This window comes from Rhagoletis pomonella, unplaced genomic scaffold (genome assembly GCF_013731165.1).
Source record: "Rhagoletis pomonella isolate Grant_MI unplaced genomic scaffold, Rhpom_1.0 Rhpom_scaffold_00005, whole genome shotgun sequence".
NCBI lineage: Eukaryota > Metazoa > Arthropoda > Insecta > Diptera > Tephritidae > Rhagoletis > Rhagoletis pomonella.
This window is the reverse complement of record NW_023458559.1, coordinates 38,301,750-38,313,344: the sequence shown is the minus strand read 5'-3', so window position 1 is coordinate 38,313,344 and position 11,595 is coordinate 38,301,750. Positions and strand designations below refer to the sequence as shown.

Here is an 11,595-nt window from a genome sequence, read left to right as displayed (position 1 = left end):
GCGCTTTCTTAATCGGGCAATACTGCACTTTTTGTGAGGAGTAGATTACTGCCTACCTTTTCTAATTTGAGTCAATCATACTTTTTCTAGGCGTTCTGCAAGTTGTAAGCTCGCCCTAAATTCTAGAAAGAGGAACTTTTATTGTTCACTTGTTTATTGTTTTTCTAATAGAATACGACAGAGAAGGCTACGTTGGTTACAAATCTGAAGCGAGTGCAAAGGGTGGCCATCATTGTAACCAGTGTGGTACTTCGGACGACTCCGAATACTCGTAGGTAGAACCGCTGCAGCAAAGGTTGCGGCCAGATTTAGGGGCATTGGGTGTTTTGTTGACTTAGGGTTACGACACTCTAGTATACTTGGTAGCTTTGGACATGCCAGATACGGATCACTAAAAAACAGCCGCCATTACAGTGTCTAGTCACACCTCTCAGAGGACGAAACTCTTCGCTCAGCTTAAATTCGAGATTCAAGATAGCCTTGTTGCCTTCCCAGCAGCGAAACCTGCCAAAAAGTAAAATATTGGATGCGGTATCCATTGGTGGTATTAGGGAAAATGTAGGCCTCTCTGACTCATAATGCTTTTACTCCCAAAGAGAAAAAACAATAGGGGTATTCTCTGAGTCTTGCAAAGCCCTTGCATGGTGCACAGATTGCACGGATTGCACGGTTAAAACCGGTTTTCGTATGGGACAGCTTTGCAAACCGTGCAATCCGTGCACCGTGCAAGGGCTTTGCAAGACTCAGAGAATACCCCTAATAAGAAAACTCAACAAGCTGCAACTTCTGTTGTAGAGCAGTTTTCATGTTTCACTCCAAATATTGCTGACCAGATTATTCGAAATTCGCTTAAGATCAATATAAAAATTCGTTTGTAGATATGTATGTACATATGTATCATAAATAAGTATGTATGTACATATATTTCTTTACTGACTGCTGGACCTCTAAACAAAAAGGCTGAAGTGAACCAAAGCGGTTGCTGCCCATTCAGCACCAATTTGCTTACATACAAACAAACATTAATGTACATTTCGCAAACAAACCGGAAATTCTAGATCATTAAGCACACTTTTTGTTCTCAGAAAATTTGTGATTTTTTTTTTTGCGAAAAATGGAGAAAAATCGCTTAAGAAGCTGAAATAATTGTTAGCAAAAACCATAAGAAAATCAAGTTTTTCGAAATTTTAAAATTTTTTTATTCCTTATTTTATTTTTTTGCATTTGTCTTAATTGCCATTAGCAGAGCGAGAAAAGCTGTTGTGCGCGTAATGTTTTTCGTCATGTTCCAACATTAGCGCGCTATTAGCTTGCAAATTGCAAGCACAAATTTGTGTGAAAATTTGAACATTTCGCTTAAACTTTTATTACAAAAACGTACTGAAAGGCAAATTAGTTGCACTATTTTTGAAGATTTTTAAATCTACTTATTTCCTTTTTTCGCAGGTATAGATATATAGCTAGAGGGAAAACAAAAAAGCAGGGGTGGATGAAGCAAGAAACAGCGGAGAAAGTGGAGACGTTGAGAGATGATAGAAAATTGAAGGAAGGAAGTGGAAAATTAGAAAATACGAAGCAAAAAAAAAACAAAACCCAACCAACAACAGGTGAGGAAGAACTCATCGTAACATCCCACTCGAAGTGATAAATTCTGCAAGTGCAAGTAAAAGCATAGTCGCTAAACAGCCTGAAAACAAGAACAACAACAAAAAGCCTATTGTAAAATTTTATTGTTCCATAACGCGCTACGTTCATAGACGAAACGTCTGCCAACCGCCCAACGAGGCAGTCGCATAGCGAACGAGCGGAGCATCGAAACGAATCGGAACGGATCATAATCGCACAAACCAGCCACCCGCGCGCTGTTACGGTTTACGTACTCAAACATACATACACACACGCGCGCACATAGACATCATTTTGTGCGCGGAAAATTTTTATTTTTAATTTTTGAAAATTGTGAAATTTTTTGAATAATATTTATTTTTAAAAATTTCGCAAGCGCAGCAATAGACGCAAGCGAAAAGCGAGCAAAAGGAGAGAGGAAAAGTTTGAAAAGAAGCAAGAAAAAAAAATCAAAAACAAAAACAAGAAAAGTGCAAAATGTGTAAGAAAATATATTGAATAAAATTTTTATAAAGCAAAAACGCAATAAAGTGCTAACAAACAATTAATTTTACAACAAAAAAAAAAATATTGAAAAAGAAGATATTTGGAAAATTTGAACAAACACAACAAAAAAACTTTTGGCTGAGCAAAAAAGTGAAGCAACGCAAAAAATCATCGTTTCAACTTTTAAATCACACAGCATTGCTTTCCAGCAGTGATTTGTCATTTTTCTACACTTCACAGCGATTATTTTTAAATTTGATTGTGTTTTGCTGTACGCAAGCGGGTGAGTTCGATTTCTTTTTTCTTACATTTGTATGTATTGATAAAATATTTTTTATTCAAAAAACTTTTTGCCTGTCGAAAATTATTTAAAAAATCCTTTAAATTGATTTTTCGCACATTACCATTAGCAATTAGAGAAATAAATAAATTTTTTATAAATTTGTATGCTGTTTTTAATATTTATTTTTCAAGCAAAAAAATATCTGGTTATTTCATAATTATTAACCAAATTTCGTTTGATTTTTTGAGCTTTTAGTGAAAAAGTAAACAAAAATTTAAGCTTTATTTTTTAAATCTATATTTTTTGTAAATTTATTTCGCAATTCATATGTTTTAATGTTTTTTTAATCTTCAATATTTTAATGCGTCATAATGGTTTTTGAGGCACTTATTGTGTTATATTGAAATTTTTACGACAGAATTAACTTTATACTTTTTAATTCGCGAAACGCATTTTGATTCAAAAGGTCGCTGATCACTTCCTATTTTAATTTAAGCAAAAAAAAAAACAAATTAAACATTTTTCTTGAAGTTTTACTCATAGATGAACACTTTTATAAAATTTGAATGCAAAAAAAAATATTCTTCTTCTTTTGTTTGGCGCTGTACTCGCCCAAGCGACTTTTGGCAAGTCCAATAAAGTACGTCAGCCGTTCCCTATTCTCGCTTGTTTGGGGTGCAATGTTTGTTTGAAGATAGGAGATACTGCGTCTTATTTTCCTTCACCTCCAGACCCATTACCTGTGCTCCATGTCCAACTAGGAAAAGGTATAACAAAAGGTGCGATTTGTGAGGTCAATGACGCTCTTATAAAAATTTGTACCTGAGCGATTCAGCTCTGCAACTCTCATTATCTGCTCCAGCATCAGATTAAAAAAATCACACGCAAGAGTTGACTCGTTTGGTATCGAACGGCTCGGATAGGCCTTTCCCCATTATGACGGAGCTAGTGGTATTGCGGATTGTCATTAAAACTAGTCGTCTTGGCTGCGCAGGGATATAAAATTCAGACATCTTGGAGTAAAGGCAGTTCCGTTCCCCATACTTACATGTTTCCGATATCCCAGCGAAGTCTACTGCCATTACTCCATGGTACCATGGTGCCATACTCAAACCATTAGCAAATATACGAAGGTACAGGTGTCTAGCAGCCAAATATTGGTGATGCAATAGTGTGATCTATGGGATGGTAGTTTTTGTTTCGAGAATTACTCTAACAACCAAAATTCAATGCCTATCAAAGGAAATGGTTTATAATCTGGGAGTAGGTTTTTTTCGAGAGAAAAATTAAAACACAGCTTTTGTATTGTACTCTATTTTAAAGTGAGGGTCACATCTAGGTGAGCGCTCTACAACGGTACGCAGATGTCCCCAAAACTCTAGAAGCCACTAAAGAAGGTATTTGGCTCTTCAGGCTAGCCTTAGCCCAGTGGTGCCTATGGGGAAATTCTCGACCAATTTTTCAGATGGAGATCCTCTCTAATCTTGAAGTGCACTGAGAAACTTAACGGCAATTGATATCCAACTGCCTTAGGTTTCAGGCCACAAAGGAAAAGAGTGAAACGAGGTTGCGGACAGCTTAACCAGGGAGGCAGCAGCCTTAACTGTTACACCATCTGAGCCATTTCTTGTAGCGGCTCCAAACACGATTAACGGAAGAGCTCAGGAAAGATAAATAGAAGAACGAAAAAGCCGTTGCCTAGCCAAAAGCTAATTATGGATGAATTTTGGTGGTAATTATAGAATGCAGAGATACAATATTACGATTTACCTGACTAAAGAGAAACTCAGCTTTATTACAGACCTGCCTACAGGACACTGTAGTTGAAGAAAGTAGCTATGTAAGCTTTAAATTTGTTTAAATGATTTCTGTCGCTTTTGAGACTCAGCCAAAGAGGTACCATGTGTTTGAAACGGGTTCCATGAAGTCGTGAGAAGAGAGAAAAGGAAGTGAAAGGAAGACTAAGATTAAGATTAAGTCTAATATTAAGAACAACATTAAGATTAAGATTAGGATTAAGATTAAGATTGAGATTAAAACTAAGGTTAAGATTAAAAGCAAGATAAAGTTTTGGACTAGGATTAAAATTTAGATTAGAATTAAGATTAAGATTAAAATTAACATTAATATTTAGATTAAGATTAAGATTTAGATTGAGATTAAGGTAAAGATTCTTAGGATTAATATTAAGATTAAGATTAGAACTAAGAATAAGATTGAGATTAAAGTTGAGATTGAGATTTTGATTAAGAATTAAAGTAGGGTTAAGATTAAGGTAAAGATAAGGATTAAGATTAAGATTAAGGTAAAGATAAAGATAAAGATTATATTAGGATTAAGATTTAGATTAAGATCAAAATTAACACCAGGATTAAGATTAGGATTAGGATTACGTTCAAGATAAAGACTGAGATTGAGATTGAGATTAAGTTTAAGATTAAGACTAAGCTTAAGATATGGACTAAGATTAGGATTAATATAATTTTTCCTTATTATGCAGAAAAATACTATACCTACTGGTAATAGGAAGAGAAAGTTTCACTTCTGCCGAGCGTTCCGCGCACACACAACTTTTTTTGTTTCCAATAAACTTAAACATATTTATAGAAGTCATCAATATCCTACTTTTATTTTTCATTTATTCTGCATTTTTTTCGTGGGTATTCGACAAAATATTTTTTAATCGATTCATCTTCTTGCCCAAATTTCATCGAATTCCCACTTTTATTAGCATTTTTATAACGTGCCATATCAAAGATAATGCAGACTCGTTTGTATTTAGTACAAATTTTTTACATGTTTTTATGAGTATCTATGTATGTATCTACCTTGCATCACAATCTTTTCTTATTCGCAGAAAAATGTAAAAGTCTTTTATGAGAGCACACAACTTTGATGGTTGCAAGCGTTTTCATTCTTTTTTGTATGAATTTTATGCTTTTATTTTTTTAAGTTATGTTTCAGCTTTTTTTTTTTGGTTTTTAATTTTGAAGTTTCTTCTCTTTCATTTAGCACCTAGAATATATACATATGTAGTTCTTTTCTGCTTTGATTTTATTTAATGTACGCTCCGAAATGATTTGCAACGATTATTTTTTTTTTTGTATTTTTAAGCTCATTTATGTTTGCTTTTTTTTTGTGTATTTTTAAGCTCATTTATGTTTGCTTTCTTCTTTTATGATGCTTTTTTTAGAGCTTTTATTAGTAGTGCCAAGTTTGTTTGGTTTTTAAATGTGAGACGCAATAAAATTTGTTATGGATAGTAATCGTCAGGGAACGGATTTTATGGAAATTGCCTATTTTTCTGCTAAAGAGATAGAGTATATTCGATTAAAAATGTCCATGATTTAGCTTTCCATGATTCCATATACAGTATATTTTGCTTAGCTGCACATCCTTCTTTGCACGAAAAACTTGTGCACGTAACCGAAAAAGGCACTTAAGCGAATTTTCTTTACTACTTCAATGAGGAAGGTATCCGAATCCCTATGAAACCAAATATTGGCGGAACACTTACCATGTAGAAATTACTGCAATCGAAATTTTTACCGAATGTTATCTAATTATCTATATAACTACATAAATTGATAGCCATTTTCGTTGTTCTGCGAGATGAGCAAAATAAATAAAAGGTTGTAAAATGAGGTAATTGTAGGGCCAGTGCAGGTAAACGTAATACTTTCATTGATAATTGATACTAGTCGCACTATTTTTAAGGCAGGTATCGCCAATGTGCAGGTATGTTTAATGCATCTATCAGAGCAGTTTCCTTATAAATGATAAAAATAATGCCTTTGATGCGCATTTGTATCTTAAATGTGCACTTAAGCATAGAGGCAGCAAAGCAAAATATACTGTATAAATATTTGATGTTGCCTTGTTTTGCCTTTTTTGCTTTTTATACCTTTAATTGTAAAGGTCAAGGTAAAAGCTCTTATTCTTATTATTCCTGATAATATGAAAGTTTTAAACGTTCCATATTTCAATTGGGCGCCACTTGTATCCACTCACGTCGAGCCCACGTTTAATACATTGAAGGCTTTTATTCGCGAAAATCGAATGAAAATTCTGCCAGAAAACTTTAGGAGTCAAAAACTCGAAAGGAGAAAATAGTCAAATAATCAAAGTACACATTTTTCATATAATAAAACTAGTTACTGGTTTTTCTCTTTTTACTTGTAAAATAAACATATCCAAAATAAATGTGTTCTTTTTTAGTGCCTTATTTTGCCCTTTTTGCGATTTCTAGTACCTTTTCCTGCCTATTTCGCTATTTTATTTGGCCTTTTTTATAGGTTTTCAGGTCCTAAAAATCCGTTCCTTGGCAATCGTAAATATTCCACATACATATGTATGTAAATTTATTATCGCAAATATAATTTTTAGCTTGTCCAGGCTTAAGTATAAATTTGTCATCGTGCTAGAAGTAAACGGAAACCCTGCTTTGTCGTTAAGTAGTTGAGTTCTTATTGAATTATTTCACTAGCCAGCTAAAAATTACTGAAGTGCAATATATGTATATATGTACACAGAACAAGTAAGAAAACAGTGCAAATACAAAAGAAAAAATTATAAAAAGCCGCTTAACCCAAAAAAGTCTGCCGCTTGATTGTTTCAATAAATTTTATTTATAGCGGTGATGTCTAACAATAAATGCTTCTTGGCGAACTATAAAATTATAAATAGAAAATAATTACTTTTTTGCTCTACTTTTGATCAATCCAATTGAAACAAACTCTTGCTCTAAAAATTTTTTTTAAAACACATATGTATAAAAAATAAAAAAGCAGTTCTATTGACCTAAAAATCTTTTATTAGAACTAAGTCTGCATACTTAAATAAATAATTAATCAAAAATACTTTGAATTTCTTTGATTAATATGAATTTGGAACAGTCAAAAAATGTATTTAGATTCGAAACGCTTTTCGATTGACCTTGAATTACTTTTTACGAATGTACCACATGTATGTATGTATGTATGTATGTGAAAATGGAAAACATGAAAAACTAATAAAAATAATCTTTTTATAAAAGGCAAAAAAAAAGTAACCAGAATGCAAATTTTTTAGTTTTTTTTTTAATAAATAAAGGTTTTACAGCTTACAGCATGAAGCTTAACGTATTTAGGATTTCATACACAAATGTTACAAACCATTTTTAAATTTCATTTACTCAATGAAATTAAGAGGCCATAATTATGTACATTGAAATCGTTGTTCACAAAACAATATTTTACTCAATATGTGGTAGACCTTTATAAATAAACAAAAGCTACATATGATGAGTTTATTTTTGTTTGCATCTGTTGAAGTGTTAATGACAACTGATCCAGTTTCCTAGAAGGCTACAAGCAAGCTGTTTAATTTACACAAAACCATATATTATTTAGTAATTAATGGCCTGCTTATGTTTATACAAACATGCTATTTACTACATAGATATGTACTAACATCTACTACCTAACAACAATAAAACACTAAAGGCTGAAGACGACCAAAAATTATTCATGTAGAAAATGTAGAGATGGAAGCTATGTATGAATAGAATTTCGTTCATGTTTCTTGCTGCATAATGAGGTGTCTTACATTAAATTTTTTACGTAAAAAATACTAATCAGTCCACTTTCCAAATGTTGGAAAATGTCCTATGAAGTAGTTTATTTTATTGAGACTGCGTTAGTGAGCGTGTACTAAACCACCAATATTTCACACTCCATTCCAAGTCATCTACAATACCTCCCGCAAAACCGCTGATACAAATATCGCTACGCTCTTACTTATCTGAGGATCTGACAGGCCAAGATTGTCAACTTTGATTAATCGAAATAGCTACTATATTTACATTCATATCATATTCCATCTTGAAAACATGTACATGTTCATAGCTTCTATATAAGTGGAAGATCTCTGTCATGAATGTCGCCAAACCCATCGCGAATACTCACACCGATTTTAGGAAGCCTTTGAAACGATACGGATGGATCTATCTGGGATAGCTGGTAGAGTTTAAGTCTCTAAATTTTCCGGAATTCCATGCTCAGGAAACAGTCTCGTGGTAGGGAATGTCGGGTGCACTAGGGACGAAGCGGAACTCAATAGAAAGTGATTACGTCACAGGAGGATTACCAGAAAATGTGCTTCAAATGATGCTTACACAACAAAATCATTTGGATGCAAAAAGTTAAAAGCGTGACCACCAAGAACTGGGCAACGAAAAGGTCTTGATATTAATGACTCGCAAAAATTTAAAGATCTAAAATTGATATAAAATATTGAGTATTAACTCAGATGGCTCCATCGCTCCATGACGTAGTACCGATTGTCTTAAAAAAATGAATAGAAAACATTAACATATCTCAAATAATTGCTGTCAAAGATCTGCACTACCCTATAGTAAAAGAAGAAGTAGAACTAGTCTTATCATAGCTCGGAGGGCTCTCCCAAATCGCCTGATCTGAAAATTATTTTACAGTAGGAGTAATTTCAGTTTTAAGCTAGTCTTCAACCGTTCCGTGACAAGGAAATATTGAAGGACACGGTCGAACACTATGTAGATTAAAACAGTCGAGTGCTATGTGGATTAAAACAGCATATTCACAATTTTGAATTGACCCTCAAAACTTTGGCTTAATGTTGAAAACCAGTGACACAGAATAATAATTATTGCATGGTGGAGTTTTAAAAAAGTCATCAAAATTTTCTTAAGAATTATAAAAGTCTTTTGATAATAATTATTTGTGAGAAAATTTTTTTAAGTCATCGATAACTATTGTTTTAAGACTTATATAATAGAAGCCTTTTCATAATAATTATCGGCGAGATAAATATTTTTAAGTCTCCAAAGACTTTTATTTTGGGACTTATATTATAAAAGTGTTGTCCTAATAATTATCATTGAGATACATTTTTTTTGAGTCTTCAAAGACTTTTATTTTGAGATTTATATTATAAAAGTCTTTTGACAATAATTATAATTATATATAATTATCTGTTGAAAACCTAATTTTCGCTTGCAATTGGCCTTAGCTACATATAAATATACAAGTATTCCTATGGTCAAAATAATATTAGTGCGACATTTCTATCTATCACTATTTTTCTTTTGTTGGTTTAATGTTCATTCATTTTTTATAAAAGTATAGCTCGTTATATAACAACAAGCATATAAATCCAAATTTCCAACTTTGTACGAAAATTAGTAAAAATCTACCAATTTCAACAAAATTGCATCAAAAATTCAAACTTTTTAATCGAAACTAATAAATTCAGAGTTTTAGAAATGTTTTATTTAATTGATATTGTTAAGCATTTTCTTCTATATATAAAAAAAAACCAAGCATTCTTTATATGGACGAAATTACAACTCACGGAGTCGCCATCAAGCAAAAGAAATAAAAAAATTGTTAGTGGATTTTCATTTTGAACCGAACCAAACCAGTTTTTGGAGTGGTTTCGGTTCGGTTTTGGCATTTCAAAATAAAAACGGTTCGGTTCGAAGCCCGAAAAAAGAGACGGTTCGGTTTAAAACTGGTTTGTAGCCCTGATTTGAACTGTGAAAAAACATAGGCGATTTTTGATGAGGGATAATCCGACATTAGGCATTGTTGAGTAGCCGCTGCAACAACAACAATATAAGCGATATTTTCACTTTACTTTTGAATATAAAGCAAAAATTAAACGAAAATTAATATTAGCTACTTTTCTTGCAAGAAGAAAATATTTTCAACATAACCGCTCTAAGATTTCTCAATTACCTATAGGTTTGTTTTTCAAACAAATTAGTTTTTCTTCATGCGAACATACACTAAATCTGTTAAACTTTTTTCACTAACTAACTAATTCTAATATTAGCTTCCGGTCTAGCATTTTTCATTCATGTCTATACCCTTTAAAATTCTACAATAAACAGCTCGCTTTACAATCATATATATAAATAGGCAATCATGTTTCCTTTACACCCCTTTTACGGCTAAACTATACTTCTAAGGTATAAACAGTTATATATCATTAGAAAGGTATTTTGATGCTGATGTGCAGGCAATTTTTAAAATTTCAAATCAGTTTAAAATAGAGCGAAAAAATCAATTCAAAAGTCACACCAATACCAATGCCGTACATGTACATGGTTGGGGCGGAAATGCCCCCTAAATGTATGCTTTAATATTGATAGCGAATTAAAGAAACGTGCTAAGCAGCAGTTCAGGAATAAAATGTATGTATGTATGTACATGAATAGATTAGACTCAAACAAGGAAGAAGGTAAAGTTGAGTATGGAGAAGAAGAAAGTGATAAATACAGAAATTTAAATAAAAGTAAAGAAACCTAGATATAAAGACAAAGAGGAAGGAAAATTTAAATACCTAACCTAATAACAATGGTGGGGGTGAATATGTAAATGAAGAAAAGAATGGACATATTTAGATCAGGATAAAGGAAAAGATAAAGATGAAGACCAAGACGACGAAGATGAAGATGAAAATGAAGATGAAGATGAAGATGAAGATGAAGATGAAGATGAAGATGAAGATGAAGATGAAGACGAAGACGAAGATGAAGATGAAGATGAAGATGAAGATGAAGATGAAGATGAAGATGAAACACACCACAACTTAACCCCCAAACCGTAATTCACCACACTTCAACTCTCTCACCACACCTTAACTCACCACACCTCAACTCACCACACCTTAACTCCACAGACCTAAATTCACCACACCTTAATTCACCACACCTCAACTCACCACACGTTAACCCCCACACCTAAATCCACCACACCGTAATTCACCACACCTCAACTTTCTCACCACACCTTAACTCACCACACCTCAACTCACCACATCTTAACTCCCCACACCTAAATTCACCACACCTCAACTCACCACAGCTAAATTCACCACACCTAAACTCACCGCACCTCTTAAGCCCACCAAACCTGAATTCACAGCGCCGTAACTCCCACACCCAATTCCACCACATCGCAAATCACTACACCCAATTTCCCCACATGACATGATATCACTTTATGTGGCATCAATGACATTGCTTTAATATTGATACTGAATTAAAGAAATCTGCTAAGCAGCAGTTTAGAAATCAGATTTACGAAGATTAAGATTCATGCAAGTAAGAAGGTAAAGTTGAATAAGTAGAAGAAGAAAGGGATAAAGGCAAAGATTAGAATAAAAGTAAAGAAACCTAA

The 11,595-nt window shown here is 33.1% G+C and overlaps 1 protein-coding gene across 1 annotated transcript in view; it reads left to right on the top strand.

The window, feature by feature from the left end:
* Nucleotides 1-2,144: 2,144 nt before the first annotated feature.
* LOC118740087 (cAMP-dependent protein kinase catalytic subunit 3-like) overlaps nucleotides 2,145-11,595 on the top strand; it is a gene marked incomplete at its 3' end in the record, with an annotated part of 65,371 nt that continues 55,920 nt past the window's right edge. Inside the window, exon 1 of the mRNA XM_036471580.1 lies at nucleotides 2,145-2,395. The remainder of the gene's footprint in view (nucleotides 2,396-11,595) is intronic.